Source organism: Archocentrus centrarchus, chromosome 21, assembly GCF_007364275.1.
Source record: "Archocentrus centrarchus isolate MPI-CPG fArcCen1 chromosome 21, fArcCen1, whole genome shotgun sequence".
Lineage (NCBI taxonomy): Eukaryota > Metazoa > Chordata > Actinopteri > Cichliformes > Cichlidae > Archocentrus > Archocentrus centrarchus.
In genome coordinates this window covers 1907578-1925089 of record NC_044366.1, presented here as the reverse complement: position 1 = coordinate 1925089, position 17512 = coordinate 1907578, and positions in this window count along the sequence as shown.

The window sequence follows — 17512 nt, the reverse complement described above, 5'->3', positions numbered from 1 at the left end:
GAGGGTGCCCCCCTGAACACATACATATGACAATATTTAATATCAGTCGCAGCGCCACCTAGTGGGAACAGGAAATGTCATATTTTACACTTGGAGGTCCAGCTCCAAGGTGGTTTAGCAGAACCATCTCAAATTTCACCTGGAAAGCCTTAAGAAGTTGGACTTACTGTGTTTTCAAAACTGTGAGTTTTTGACAAAAGGGCGTGACCCTTATGGGACGGCAAAGTTCGATGATTCGCCATGAACACAAAAATGGCTGTAACTCAAAGCCAACTTGCCCAATCTGGCTCAAACTTCAGTGGTGTGATAAGCATGCTGCCCTGAACACACTCATATGCATAAAGTCCATAAACGTTAGAGCGCCGCCTAGTGGCAGCTCGGAATATCTTAAAATAGCAATGTTTTTTGAGTAGCCCCGGAGCTACGTTTTATCTACATGTATGAAAATGTACAGGCTCATGTAACATACTAAGACGTACAAAAAAGTCTCTTGGACCCATACCCCAAACCCTACAGGAAGTCGGCCATCTTCAATTGAAGGTGTCAATTTTTGCGATTTCCACGCCTGCTATTTGAACGAACTCGTCCTAGGGCATTTCACCCACTGACACCAAATTGGCTCCAGATCATCTACACAAGTAGCCCATCAAATATTGTGGAAATCTTTAAAAAATATTAAACGGCCTTGTCACACCAGGCCATTAAATTTGGCCTTTGTTTTTCTCCCTCACCACCAAAATTGTTTGTGCACTTGTTCGCACATGCTTTGTCTGATCAGGCTGAAAATTTAATCACTCATGTACACACCCAGGCTGAATCCATAACTACAGATTCAAGACTGTAGGCGCAATAGCGCCCCCTACAGAAGCAAATGAAAATTTGTATGACCGTCCACAGAATTAGTTTTGCTCTGAAATACATGAAATATCTTTCACCATTCCTTACAAAATCCTCATCTATTTGATAAGCCTCCTGCCCTGAACACATTGATATGCATAAAGTCCATAAACGTTAGAGCGCCCCCTACTGGCAGCTTTAAATATCATAATATACCATGTTTTTTAGCTAGCCCCTGAGTTACATTTTATCTACAGCTCTGAAATTTTGCACACTCATGTAACATCCTAAGACATACAAAAAAGTCTCTTGGAGCCATACTCCAAACCCTACAGGAAGTCCAGCATCTTCAATTGAAAGTGTCAATTTTTGCCATTTTCAGGCCTGCTATTTGAATGAACTCCTCCTAGGGCATTTCACCCAGTGAGACCAAATTGGCTCCACATCATCTAGACAAAGAGCCCATCAAAAAAGTCAATCAGACCCATGCCCTATTTTGCATGCTGGAGCCGTGACCACACCCCCAAATATTCCATTGCGTCTATGCCGAGAGCAAAAGATACCTTTTCCTATAAAAGAATTCAACTTTCTAGAGACCCATCACGATCACAAAACCTCCGAGTGCGGCACGGGTCGACGAGCGCCACAGGTCGACGCGCGCGGAGTGCGAGGGCCCGATATCACCGCTTGCGGTTTTAATTAGGGCCCGAGCACGAACTGTGCGAAGGCCCTATTGTAATTGCTTCGTTTATTATTATTATTATTTTTTTTTTTTTTTTTTTTTATTATTATTATTATTATTATTATTATTCAGGCAAATGAATTGGCTTTTTGGGGGCTTTATCATATTCAAAAACTCATGAAACTTTGCACATGCGTCACACCTGGTGAAAATTTAAGTATTTTAATGGGCTCGGGCAAGGGCGCGCCCAAATGGCTCGCTAGCGCCCCCTAAACTGGAGCCCCACCGCTGTGTTTCACGTACATGAATGAAACTTCATACACATGTATATCATGTCCAGGCGCACAAAAAATCCTCTTGGAGCCATGCCCTAAACCCAACAGGAAGTCCGCCATTTTGAATTAATTATGCAAATTTGGCGATTTGCAGCCCTCACACTTTTTCTAATAACTCAGAGGTTTTAGACGTTATCATCTTCATATTTGGTTTGTCTAACCTACACCCCCAGGGGAATCTAAATCTCGAAAATGGTGAGTTTTTGCCAAGGGGGAGGGGTCCTTATGCCCCTTTGAACTTTGATCATTCGCCATGAAATTTTGATTGCCTCTCATTCATACCTACATGATCCAATGTGCATCAAACTTCTCCAGTAGGATGAGGGTGCCCCCCTGAACACATACATATGACAATATTTAATATCAGTCGCAGCGCCACCTAGTGGGAACAGGAAATGTCATATTTTACACTTGGAGGTCCAGCTCCAAGGTGGTTTAGCAGAACCATCTCAAATTTCACCTGGAAAGCCTTAAGAAGTTGGACTTACTGTGTTTTCAAAACTGTGAGTTTTTGACAAAAGGGCGTGACCCTTATGGGACGGCAAAGTTCGATGATTCGCCATGAACACAAAAATGGCTGTAACTCAAAGCCAACTTGCCCAATCTGGCTCAAACTTCAGTGGTGTGATAAGCATGCTGCCCTGCACACACTCATATGCATAAAGTCCATAAACGTTAGAGCGCCGCCTAGTGGCAGCTCGGAATATCTTAAAATAGCAAGTTTTTTGAGTAGCCCCGGAGCTACGTTTTATCTACATGTATGAAAATGTACAGGCTCATGTAACATCCTAAGACGTACAAAAAAGTCTCTTGGACCCATACCCCAAACCCTACAGGAAGTCGGCCATCTTCAATTGAAGGTGTCAATTTTTGCGATTTCCACGCCTGCTATTTGAACGAACTCGTCCTAGGGCATTTGACCCAGTGAGACCAAATTGGCTCCACATCATCTACACAAGTAGCCCATCAAATATTGTGGAAATCTTTACAAAATATTAAATGGCCTTATCACACCAGGCCATTAATTTGGCCTTCGTTTTTCTCCCTCACCACCAAAATTGTTTGTGCACTTGTTCGCACATGCTTTGTCTGATCAGGCTGAAAATTTAATCACTCATGTACACACCCAGGCTGAATCCATAACTACAGATTCAAGACTGTAGGCGCAATAGCGCCCCCTACAGAAGCAAATGAAAATTTGTATGACCGTCCACAGAATTAGTTTTGCTCTGAAATACATGAAATATCTTTCACCATTCCTTACAAAATCCTCATCTATTTGATAAGCCTCCTGCCCTGAACACATTGATATGCATAAAGTCCATAAACGTTAGAGCGCCCCCTACTGGCAGCTTTAAATATCATAATATACCATGTTTTTTAGCTAGCCCCATGAGCTACATTATATCTACAGCTCTGAAATTCTGCACACTCATGTAACATCCTAAGACATACAAAAAAGTCTCTTGGAGCCATACTGCAAACCCTACAGGAAGTCCAGCATCTTCAATTGAAAGTGTCAATTTTTGTCAATTTTTGCCATTTTCAGGCCTGCTATTTGAATGAACTCCTCCTAGGGCATTTCAGCCAGTGAGACCAAATTGGCTCCAGATCATCTAGACAAACAGCCCATCAAATATTGTGGAAATCTTGACAAAATATTAAACTGGTGTTGTCACACCAGGCCATTGAAGTTGGCTTTCATTTTTCTCAATGGCGACCAAAATTGTTTGGGCACGTGTTCGTACATGCTTTGCCCGATCTGCCTGAAAATGTAATCACTCATGTACACAGCCACTCTGAACCCATAACTATGGATTCAAGGCTATACGTAGCTGCAAGAGCGCCCCCTACAGAAGCAAATGAAATTTTGTATAGCATCCACAAACTTAGTTTCTCGGAAATGTATGAAAATGTGTTTCAACATTCTTGACATCATCCTGATCAAAACAGTCTATCAGACCCATGCCCTATTTTGCATGCTGGAGCCGTGACCCCACCCCCAAATATTCCATTGCGTCTATGCCGAGAGCAAAAGATATCTTTCCTATAAAAGAATTCAACTTTCTACAGACCTTCTGTACACCATCACGATCACAAGACCTCCGAGTGCGGCACGGGTCGACGAGCGCCACGGGTCGACGCGCAGGGAGTGCGAGGGCCCGATATCACCGCTTGCGGTTTTAATTAGGGCCCGAGCACGAACTGTGCGAAGGCCCTATTGTAATTGCTTCGTTATTATTATTATTATTATTATTTTTTTTTTTTTTTTTATTATTATTATTATTATACAGGCAAATGAATTGGCTTTTTGGGGGCTTTATCATATTCAAAAACTCATGAAACTTTGCACATGCGTCACACCTGGTGAAAATTTAAGTATTTTAATGGGCTCGGGCAAGGGCGCGCCCAAATGGCTCGCTAGCGCCCCCTAAACTGGAGCCCCACCGCTGTGTTTCACGTACATGAATGAAACTTCATACACATGTATATCATGTCCAGGCGCACAAAAAATCCTCTTGGAGCCATGCCCTAAACCCAACAGGAAGTCCGCCATTTTGAATTAATTATGCAAATTTGGCGATTTGCAGCCCTCACACTTTTTCTAATAACTCAGAGGTTTTAGACGTTATCATCTTCATATTTGGTTTGTCTAACCTACACCCCCAGGGGAATCTAAATCTCGAAAATGGTGAGTTTTTGCCAAGGGGGAGGGGTCCTTATGCCCCTTTGAACTTTGATCATTCGCCATGAAATTTTGATTGCCTCTCATTCATACCTACATGATCCAATGTGCATCAAACTTCTCCAGTAGGATGAGGGTGCCCCCCTGAACACATACATATGACAATATTTAATATCAGTCGCAGCGCCACCTAGTGGGAACAGGAAATGTCATATTTTACACTTGGAGGTCCAGCTCCAAGGTGGTTTAGCAGAACCCTCTCAAATTTCACCTGGAAAGCCTTAAGAAGTTGGACTTACTGTGTTTTCAAAACTGTGAGTTTTTGACAAAAGGGCGTGACCCTTATGGGACGGCAAAGTTCGATGATTCGCCATGAACACAAAAATGGCTGTAACTCAAAGCCAACTTGCCCAATCTGGCTCAAACTTCAGTGGTGTGATAAGCATGCTGCCCTGAACACACTCATATGCATAAAGTCCATAAACGTTAGAGCGCCGCCTAGTGGCAGCTCGGAATATCTTAAAATAGCATGTTTTTTGAGTAGCCCCGGAGCTACGTTTTATCTACATGTATGAAAATGTACAGGCTCATGTAACATACTAAGACGTACAAAAAAGTCTCTTGGACCCATACCCCAAACCCTACAGGAAGTCGGCCATCTTCAATTGAAGGTGTCAATTTTTGCGATTTCCACGCCTGCTATTTGAACGAACTCGTCCTAGGGCATTTCACCCACTGACACCAAATTGGCTCCAGATCATCTACACAAGTAGCCCATCAAATATTGTGGAAATCTTTACAAAATATTAAACGGCCTTGTCACACCAGGCCATTAAATTTGGCCTTTGTTTTTCTCCCTCACCACCAAAATTGTTTGTGCACTTGTTCGCACATGCTTTGTCTGATCAGGCTGAAAATTTAATCACTCATGTACACACCCAGGCTGAATCCATAACTACAGATTCAAGACTGTAGGCGCAATAGCGCCCCCTACAGAAGCAAATGAAAATTTGTATGACCGTCCACAGAATTAGTTTTGCTCTGAAATACATGAAATATCTTTCACCATTCCTTACAAAATCCTCATCTATTTGATAAGCCTCCTGCCCTGAACACATTGATATGCATAAAGTCCATAAACGTTAGAGCGCCCCCTACTGGCAGCTTTAAATATCATAATATACCATGTTTTTTAGCTAGCCCCTGAGTTACATTTTATCTACAGCTCTGAAATTTTGCACACTCATGTAACATCCTAAGACATACAAAAAGTCTCTTGGAGCCATACTCCAAACCCTACAGGAAGTCCAGCATCTTCAATTGAAAGTGTCAATTTTTGCCATTTTCAGGCCTGCTATTTGAATGAACTCCTCCTAGGGCATTTCACCCAGTGAGACCAAATTGGCTCCACATCATCTAGACAAACAGCCCATCAAAAAAGTCAATCAGACCCATGCCCTATTTTGCATGCTGGAGCCGTGACCACACCCCCAAATATTCCATTGCGTCTATGCCGAGAGCAAAAGATACCTTTTCCTATAAAAGAATTCAACTTTCTAGAGACCCATCACGATCACAAAACCTCCGAGTGCGGCACGGGTCGACGAGCGCCACAGGTCGACGCGCGCGGAGTGCGAGGGCCCGATATCACCGCTTGCGGTTTTAATTAGGGCCCGAGCACGAACTGTGCGAAGGCCCTATTGTAATTGCTTCGTTTATTATTTATTAGGGCCCGAGCACTTATTTTTTTTTTTTTTATTTTATTATTATTCAGGCAAATGAATTGGCTTTTTGGGGGCTTTATCATATTCAAAAACTCATGAAACTTTGCACATGCGTCACACCTGGTGAAAATTTAAGTATTTTAATGGGCTCGGGCAAGGGCGCGCCCAAATGGCTCGCTAGCGCCCCCTAAACTGGAGCCCCACCGCTGTGTTTCACGTACATGAATGAAACTTCATACACATGTATATCATGTCCAGGCGCACAAAAAATCCTCTTGGAGCCATGCCCTAAACCCAACAGGAAGTCCGCCATTTTGAATTAATTATGCAAATTTGGCGATTTGCAGCCCTCACACTTTTTCTAATAACTCAGAGGTTTTAGACGTTATCATCTTCATATTTGGTTTGTCTAACCTACACCCCCAGGGGAATCTAAATCTCGAAAATGGTGAGTTTTTGCCAAGGGGGAGGGGTCCTTATGCCCCTTTGAACTTTGATCATTCGCCATGAAATTTTGATTGCCTCTCATTCATACCTACATGATCCAATGTGCATCAAACTTCTCCAGTAGGATGAGGGTGCCCCCCTGAACACATACATATGACAATATTTAATATCAGTCGCAGCGCCACCTAGTGGGAACAGGAAATGTCATATTTTACACTTGGAGGTCCAGCTCCAAGGTGGTTTAGCAGAACCATCTCAAATTTCACCTGGAAAGCCTTAAGAAGTTGGACTTACTGTGTTTTCAAAACTGTGAGTTTTTGACAAAAGGGCGTGACCCTTATGGGACGGCAAAGTTCGATGATTCGCCATGAACACAAAAATGGCTGTAACTCAAAGCCAACTTGCCCAATCTGGCTCAAACTTCAGTGGTGTGATAAGCATGCTGCCCTGAACACACTCATATGCATAAAGTCCATAAACGTTAGAGCGCCGCCTAGTGGCAGCTCGGAATATCTTAAAATAGCAAGTTTTTTGAGTAGCCCCGGAGCTACGTTTTATCTACATGTATGAAAATGTACAGGCTCATGTAACATCCTAAGACGTACAAAAAAGTCTCTTGGACCCATACCCCAAACCCTACAGGAAGTCGGCCATCTTCAATTGAAGGTGTCAATTTTTGCCATTTCCACGCCTGCTATTTGAACGAACTTGTCCTAGGGCATTTGACCCAGTGAGACCAAATTTGCTCCACATCATCTACACAAGTAGCCCATCAAATATTGTGGAAATCTTTACAAAATATTAAATGGCCTTATCACACCAGGCCATTGAATTTGGCCTTCGTTTTTCTCCCTCACCACCAAAATTGTTTGTGCACTTGTTCGCACATGCTTTGTCTGATCAGGCTGAAAATTTAATCACTCATGTACACACCCAGGCTGAATCCATAACTACAGATTCAAGACTGTAGGCGCAATAGCGCCCCCTACAGAAGCAAATGAAAATTTGTATGACCGTCCACAGAATTAGTTTTGCTCTGAAATGCATGAAACTATCTTTCACCATTCCTTACGAAATCCTCATCAATTTGATAAGCCTCCTGCCCTGAACACATTGATATGCATAAAGTCCATAAATGTTACAGCGCCACCTACTGGCAGCTTGAAATATCATAAAATAGCATGTTTTTTAGCTAGCCCCAGAGCTACATTATATCTACAGCTCTGAAATTCTGCACACTCATGTAACATCCTAAGACGTACAAAAAAGTCTCTTGGAGCCATACTGGAAACCCTACAGGAAGTCCAGCATCTTCAATTGAAAGTGTCAATTTTTGTCAATTTTTGCCATTTTCAGGCCTGCTATTTGAATGAACTCCTCCTAGGGCATTTCAGCCAGTGAGACCAAATTGGCTCCAGATCATCTAGACAAACAGCCCATCAAATATTGTGGAAATCTTGACAAAATATTAAACTGGTGTTGTCACACCAGGCCATTGAATTTGGCTTTCATTTTTCTCAATGGCGACCAAAATTGTTTGGGCACGTGTTCGTACATGCTTTGCCCGATCTGCCTGAAAATGTAATCACTCATGTACACAGCCACTCTGAACCCATAACTATGGATTCAAGGCTATACGTAGCTGCAAGAGCGCCCCCTACAGAAGCAAATGAAATTTTGTATAGCATCCACAAACTTAGTTTCTCGGAAATGTATGAAAATGTGTTTCAACATTCTTGACATCATCCTGATCAAAACAGTCTATCAGACCCATGCCCTATTTTGCATGCTGGAGCCGTGACCCCACCCCCAAATATTCCATTGCGTCTATGCCGAGAGCAAAAGATATCTTTTCCTATAAAAGAATTCAACTTTCTACAGACCTTCTGTACACCATCACGATCACAAGACCTCCGAGTGCGGCACGGGTCGACGAGCGCCACGGGTCGACGCGCAGGGAGTGCGAGGGCCCGATATCACCGCTTGCGGTTTTAATTAGGCCCGAGCCGACGAAGTCTCGGCGAGGAGCCTATTGGATTCACTATGCCACATACCCCAAAATGCGTTAAAATCCCCACGGTCGCATGGGACGCGGTCGCCAGTGACCCCTGACCTCATAGGGACGTGGGTCAGGTCGAGACGTTTCCGAAAAGGTATGCGTCGGGGTGACTGGGAAAACGCCTAATTGTTTTTGCTCGAATTCTCCATTATTCTTTATTATTATTTTTCTTTATTATTATTATACTTTCTCTCTCTTTGAACCCAATTTTGACCCCCTGAACATGCGCGAAAAGTCACCATTTTTTGCATGGTGGTCAGGTCTGGCGAAAAATTACGTATTTTAATGTCGCCACAAACTAACTCAAAAACACGGCTACACTGCGCCCCCTGGAAATTTCATTTTTCGGGCCCCTATGGGAGAGGCCAAATTCAAGTTTGCCCTAGATTCATGAAATTCTCGTCACACATAGATCATGTCAGGACAAACAAAAATCCTCTTGAGGCACCCCTGCATGACCCACAGGAAATCCACCAGGTTCACTTGAAATTTGGCTTTTGCCGAGTCAGCAATTTCGCTCACCTTGTATTTGCGCGAACTTCTCCTACAGCATTTGACCCACAAACACCAAAATGGCTCAGCATCATTTAGAGACATAGGGCATCTAAAGTTATCGAAGGCTTCGTATTCATTTCAATTGTCTTGTCACACTAGGCCCCTGAAGTTGGCCTTCGTTTGACCAATAATTCCGGTCCTCTTTCCTGCCATCAATCGCACATGCTTTGCCCGATCTGCCCCAAAATGGAATCATTTATGACCACACCTACACTGAATCCATAAGTGCAGAAACCACGTCGATTGATGCCATAGCGCCCCCTACAGAACAAAATGAAAATTTGTATGGGGGTCCACAAAATTAGTTTCTCTGGTATGCATGAAAATTTTTGTACACAATCCTCAGATCCTCCTGGTCAGAAAAGGCAATCAGACCTATGCCCAATTTTGCACGCCACACGCGCCACCACACCGCAAATGTGCGTTGCGTTTATATGGGGAGCCAACAATTTACTTTCTCAGACATGCATGCAATTCGAGACAAACATTCTTTACCCCAGCACGATCAAAAAAGTCAATGACACCCATGTCCACATTCCCACAGGAAATCCGCTAGCTTGGCTTGTAATTCTGTTTTTGCCAATTTTGCACTGTTGGACACCTCGTATTTGCTCGAACTTCTCCTAGGGCATTTGACCCACTAAACCCAAAATGGCTCAGCATTATCTAGAGACATAGGGCATCCAAAGTTATCGAAGGCTTCGTATTCAATTCAACGGGCTTGTCACATGAGGCCCCTGAATTTGGCGTTCGTTTGACCAAAAATTTCCTGTCCTCTTTCCTGCCATCAATCGCACGTGCTTTGCCCGATCTGCCCCAAAATGGAATCATTTATGAACACACCTACACTGAATCCATAAGTGGAGAAACAATGGCGATTGCTGCAATAGCGCCCCCTGCAGAAGAAACTGCAATTTTGTATGGAGGTCCACCGCATTAGTTTCTTTGAAATGCATGAAAATTTTTTTACATGTTCTTCAGATACTCCTGATCAGAAAAGTCAATCAGACCTATGCCCTATTTTGCACGCTGCAGCCGTGACCACCACCCCAATGTCAAGATGACGTCACTATGGAGAAACCACAACCTTGTCACACGTATTGCGCAATCACTCACGCACTCTTTCTGCACTTTGCTTGCAATTTCCTTTCCCTTATGTACTGGACAAGACTTAATTTAGATTTGTGGATTCAGAGCAACAACTGCACTAGTGCCCCCTACAGATGGAACAAAAGCATTAGATGGTGGGAATCACATTTAGGTTTTCTGAAATGCATGAAAAAAGGTAGAAAACTTCGCAACAGTCAAATTGATAGATTCAACAGTGTTATCATGTCCATCCTTGCCAAGATTTTCATCTTTTGCCAGTGGGGATTACATTTGGCAGAACAGGTGGCTCTCTGACAGCTTGAAGGGGGATCTCAGGTGGCTCGCAGGTGGGTTGCAGGCTGTTTGCAGGGCAGGTTGTTCGCAGGGAAGGCAGGTCGCAGGTTGCAGGAGCAGCGGCTCTCAGGCGGCATGCAGTGGGGTTTGCGGGGCTCGCAGGTGGCTGGCTGGAGATTTGCGGAGCTCGTAGGTGGCTCGCTGGGGGTTCGCGGGGGCTCACTTGCGGCTCGCGCTGGGTTTGGCGGTCGCGCAGGCAGCGAGGGCCGTAAAACGCCGCTTGCGGCTTTAATTATTATTATTTTTTTTATTATTCAGGCAAATGAATTGGCTTTTTGGGGGCTTTATCATATTCAAAAACTCATGAAACTTTGCACATGCGTCACACCTGGTGAAAATTTAAGTATTTTAATGGGCTCGGGCAAGGGCGCGCCCAAATGGCTCGCTAGCGCCCCCTAAACTGGAGCCCCACCGCTGTGTTTCACGTACATGAATGAAACTTCATACACATGTATATCATGTCCAGGCGCACAAAAAATCCTCTTGGAGCCATGCCCTAAACCCAACAGGAAGTCCGCCATTTTGAATTAATTATGCAAATTTGGCGATTTGCAGCCCTCACACTTTTTCTAATAACTCAGAGGTTTTAGACGTTATCATCTTCATATTTGGTTTGTCTAACCTACACCCCCAGGGGAATCTAAATCTCGAAAATGGTGAGTTTTTGCCAAGGGGGAGGGGTCCTTATGCCCCTTTGAACTTTGATCATTCGCCATGAAATTTTGATTGCCTCTCATTCATACCTACATGATCCAATGTGCATCAAACTTCTCCAGTAGGATGAGGGTGCCCCCCTGAACACATACATATGACAATATTTAATATCAGTCGCAGCGCCACCTAGTGGGAACAGGAAATGTCATATTTTACACTTGGAGGTCCAGCTCCAAGGTGGTTTAGCAGAACCATCTCAAATTTCACCTGGAAAGCCTTAAGAAGTTGGACTTACTGTGTTTTCAAAACTGTGAGTTTTTGACAAAAGGGCGTGACCCTTATGGGACGGCAAAGTTCGATGATTCGCCATGAACACAAAAATGGCTGTAACTCAAAGCCAACTTGCCCAATCTGGCTCAAACTTCAGTGGTGTGATAAGCATGCTGCCCTGAACACACTCATATGCATAAAGTCCATAAACGTTAGAGCGCCGCCTAGTGGCAGCTCGGAATATCTTAAAATAGCAAGTTTTTTGAGTAGCCCCGGAGCTACGTTTTATCTACATGTATGAAAATGTACATGCTCATGTAACATACTAAGACGTACAAAAAAGTCTCTTGGACCCATACCCTAAACCCTACAGGAAGTCGGCCATCTTCAATTGAAGGTGTCAATTTTTGCGATTTCCACGCCTGCTATTTGAACGAACTTGTCCTAGGGCATTTCACCCAGTGACACCAAATTGGCTCCAGATCATCTACACAAGTAGCCCATCAAAAGATATTCAGGGTTTTGTAGAATATTGAACGGTGTTGCCATGGCAACCCTCTGAATTTGGACTTTTTTCAATTTCAAATTCACAGAGATTCTAAACATCAGCCCCTGGGCTGTGCTTTCTCTATGTACCTGAAAATGTGCCTGCTGATGTAAGATGCTAACATCTACAAAAAACTCTCTTGGACCGATAGCCCAAACCCAACAGGAAGTCAGCCACGTTCACTTTAAAGTGTCATTTTTGCAGCATTTTTCGCCTTTTTCAGGCCTTTTTGCCTCAACTCCTCCTAGGGCATTTGACCCAGTGAGACCAAAATGGCTCCAGATCATCCACACAAGTAGCCCATCAAAAGATATTCATGGTTTTGTAGAATATTGAACGGTGTTGCCGTAGCAACCCTCTGAATTTGGACTTTTTTTCCATTTCAGGCCCAGATAGGTTCTAAACATCAGCCCCAGGGCAGTGCTTGGTCTGTGTACCTGAAATCGTGCATGCTGAAGTAACATCCTAACACGTACAAAAAAGTCTCTTGGACCGATAGCCGAAATCCAACAGGAAGCCTGACATGTTCTAATTAAGGTGTCATTTTTGCAGCATTTTTCACATTTTTCAGGCCTGCTATTTGAATCATCTTCTACTACAGCTTTTCATCCAGTCACACCAAAATGGCTCCAGATCATCTACACAAGTAGCCCATCAAAAGATATTCATGGTTTTGTAGAATATTGAACGGTGTTGCCGTAGCAACCCTCTAAATGTGGGATTTTACTCATATACCACAGTGCACCAAATTGTTACATCTCTGACATACATTGTCCGATCTGCCTCAAACTTCACAGGCTTAATGGGAGGGTAAGGGAGACCGGACACACCCCTCTATCAGCTTTGTTTCACACTCATAACGCCACCTAGTGGCAACAGGAAATCAGTAGGACACTGATACTCATCATCCTATGGTCATTACAGTTTCATTGATGGCTGCAGGCATTACATAGAGCATTGTGACATATTAATTAGTGGGCACTCACCGACGCCACCTAGTGGAAGCGGGAGACGATCGACGCGAAGTACGGCTAGCCTGCTGAGCCGTCAGCAGCCGGGTGAGCCAGCTACTCTCTCGTCTGCGAGAACCTCCGAGCGCGGTTCGGCTGGAGCGTGCCACGGGTCGACGCGCGGCTTGGCTGGAGCGCGCCAGGGGTCGACGCGCGCCGGGTGCGAGGGCCCGCTCATCGCCGCTTGCGGCTTTAATTAGGGCCCGAGCACGAACTGTGCGAAGGCCCTATTGTAATTGCTTCGTTTATTATTATTTTTATTTTTTATTTTTATTATTATTCAGGCAAATGAATTGGCTTTTTGGGGGCTTTATCATATTCAAAAACTCATGAAACTTTGCACATGCGTCACACCTGGTGAAAATTTAAGTATTTTAATGGGCTCGGGCAAGGGCGCGCCCAAATGGCTCGCTAGCGCCCCCTAAACTGGAGCCCCACCGCTGTGTTTCACGTACATGAATGAAACTTCATACACATGTATATCATGTCCAGGCGCACAAAAAATCCTCTTGGAGCCATGCCCTAAACCCAACAGGAAGTCCGCCATTTTGAATTAATTATGCAAATTTGGCGATTTGCAGCCCTCACACTTTTTCTAATAACTCAGAGGTTTTAGACGTTATCATCTTCATATTTGGTTTGTCTAACCTACACCCCCAGGGGAATCTAAATCTCGAAAATGGTGAGTTTTTGCCAAGGGGGAGGGGTCCTTATGCCCCTTTGAACTTTGATCATTCGCCATGAAATTTTGATTGCCTCTCATTCATACCTACATGATCCAATGTGCATCAAACTTCTCCAGTAGGATGAGGGTGCCCCCCTGAACACATACATATGACAATATTTAATATCAGTCGCAGCGCCACCTAGTGGGAACAGGAAATGTCATATTTTACACTTGGAGGTCCAGCTCCAAGGTGGTTTAGCAGAACCATCTCAAATTTCACCTGGAAAGCCTTAAGAAGTTGGACTTACTGTGTTTTCAAAACTGTGAGTTTTTGACAAAAGGGCGTGACCCTTATGGGACGGCAAAGTTCGATGATTCGCCATGAACACAAAAATGGCTGTAACTCAAAGCCAACTTGCCCAATCTGGCTCAAACTTCAGTGGTGTGATAAGCATGCTGCCCTGAACACACTCATATGCATAAAGTCCATAAACGTTAGAGCGCCGCCTAGTGGCAGCTCGGAATATCTTAAAATAGCAAGTTTTTTGAGTAGCCCCGGAGCTACGTTTTATCTACATGTATGAAAATGTACATGCTCATGTAACATACTAAGACGTACAAAAAAGTCTCTTGGACCCATACCCCAAACCCTACAGGAAGTCGGCCAACTTCAATTGAAGGTGTCAATTTTTGCGATTTCCACGCCTGCTATTTGAACGAACTTGTCCTAGGGCATTTCACCCAGTGACACCAAATTGGCTCCAGATCATCTACACAAGTAGCCCATCAAAAGTTATTCAGGGTTTTGTAGAATATTGAACGGTGTTGCCATGGCAACCCTCTGAATTTGGACTTTTTTCAATTTCAAATTCACAGAGATTCTAAACATCAGCCCCTGGGCTGTGCTTTCTCTATGTACCTGAAAATGTGCCTGCTGATGTAAGATGCTAACATCTACAAAAAAGTCTCTTGGACCGATAGCCGAAACCCAACAGGAAGTCAGCCACGTTCACTTTAAAGTGTCATTTTTGCAGCATTTTTCGCCTTTTTCAGGCCTTTTTGCCTCAACTCCTCCTAGGGCATTTGACCCAGTGAGACCAAAATGGCTCCAGATCATCCACACAAGTAGCCCATCAAAAGATATTCATGGTTTTGTAGAATATTGAACGGTGTTGCCGTAGCAACCCTCTGAATTTGGACTTTTTTTCCATTTCAGGCCCAGATAGGTTCTAAACATCAGCCCCAGGGCAGTGCTTGGTCTGTGTACCTGAAATCGTGCATGCTGAAGTAACATCCTAACACGTACAAAAAAGTCTCTTGGACCGATAGCCGAAATCCAACAGGAAGCCTGACATGTTCTAATTAAGGTGTCATTTTTGCAGCATTTTTCACATTTTTCAGGCCTGCTATTTGAATCATCTTCTACTACAGCTTTTCATCCAGTCACACCAAAATGGCTCCAGATCATCTACACAAGTAGCCCATCAAAAGATATTCATGGTTTTGTAGAATATTGAACGGTGTTGCCGTAGCAACCCTCTAAATGTGGGATTTTACTCATATACCACAGTGCACCAAATTGTTACATCTCTGACATACATTGTCCGATCTGCCTCAAACTTCACAGGCTTAATGGGAGGGTAAGGGAGACCGGACACACCCCTCTATCAGCTTTGTTTCACACTCATAACGCCACCTAGTGGCAACAGGAAATCAGTAGGACACTGATACTCATCATCCTATGGTCATTACAGTTTCATTGATGGCTGCAGGCATTACATAGAGCATTGTGACATATTAATTAGTGGGCACTCACCGACGCCACCTAGTGGAAGCGGGAGACGATCGACGCGAAGTACGGCTAGCCTGCTGAGCTGTCAGCAGCCGGGTGAGCCAGCTACTCTCTCGTCTGCGAGAACCTCCGAGCGCGGTTCGGCTGGAGCGTGCCACGGGTCGACGCGCGGCTTGGCTGGAGCGCGCCAGGGGTCGACGCGCGCCGGGTGCGAGGGCCCGCTCATCGCCGCTTGCGGCTTTAATTAGGGCCCGAGCACGAACTGTGCGAAGGCCCTATTGTAATTGCTTCGTTTATTATTATTATTATTTTTATTATTTTTTTTATTATTATTCAGGCAAATGAATTGGCTTTTTGGGGGCTTTATCATATTCAAAAACTCATGAAACTTTGCACATGCGTCACACCTGGTGAAAATTTAAGTATTTTAATGGGCTCGGGCAAGGGCGCGCCCAAATGGCTCGCTAGCGCCCCCTAAACTGGAGCCCCACCGCTGTGTTTCACGTACATGAATGAAACTTCATACACATGTATATCATGTCCAGGCGCACAAAAAATCCTCTTGGAGCCATGCCCTAAACCCAACAGGAAGTCCGCCATTTTGAATTAATTATGCAAATTTGGCGATTTGCAGCCCTCACACTTTTTCTAATAACTCAGAGGTTTTAGACGTTATCATCTTCATATTTGGTTTGTCTAACCTACACCCCCAGGGGAATCTAAATCTCGAAAATGGTGAGTTTTTGCCAAGGGGGAGGGGTCCTTATGCCCCTTTGAACTTTGATCATTCGCCATGAAATTTTGATTGCCTCTCATTCATACCTACATGATCCAATGTGCATCAAACTTCTCCAGTAGGATGAGGGTGCCCCCCTGAACACATACATATGACAATATTTAATATCAGTCGCAGCGCCACCTAGTGGGAACAGGAAATGTCATATTTTACACTTGGAGGTCCAGCTCCAAGGTGGTTTAGCAGAACCATCTCAAATTTCACCTGGAAAGCCTTAAGAAGTTGGACTTACTGTGTTTTCAAAACTGTGAGTTTTTGACAAAAGGGCGTGACCCTTATGGGACGGCAAAGTTCGATGATTCGCCATGAACACAAAAATGGCTGTAACTCAAAGCCAACTTGCCCAATCTGGCTCAAACTTCAGTGGTGTGATAAGCATGCTGCCCTGAACACACTCATATGCATAAAGTCCATAAACGTTAGAGCGCCGCCTAGTGGCAGCTCGGAATATCTTAAAATAGCAAGTTTTTTGAGTAGCCCCGGAGCTACGTTTTATCTACATGTATGAAAATGTACATGCTCATGTAACATACTAAGACGTACAAAAAAGTCTCTTGGACCCATACCCCAAACCCTACAGGAAGTCGGCCATCTTCAATTGAAGGTGTCAATTTTTGCGATTTCCACGCCTGCTATTTGAACGAACTTGTCCTAGGGCATTTCACCCAGTGACACCAAATTGGCTCCAGATCATCTACACAAGTAGCCCATCAAAAGTTATTCAGGGTTTTGTAGAATATTGAACGGTGTTGCCATGGCAACCCTCTGAATTTGGACTTTTTTCAATTTCAAATTCACAGAGATTCTAAACATCAGCCCCTGGGCTGTGCTTTCTCTATGTACCTGAAAATGTGCCTGCTGATGTAAGATGCTAACATCTACAAAAAAGTCTCTTGGACCGATAGCCGAAACACAACAGGAAGTCAGCCACGTTCACTTTAAAGTGTCATTTTTGCAGCATTTTTCGCCTTTTTCAGGCCTTTTTGCCTCAACTCCTCCTAGGGCATT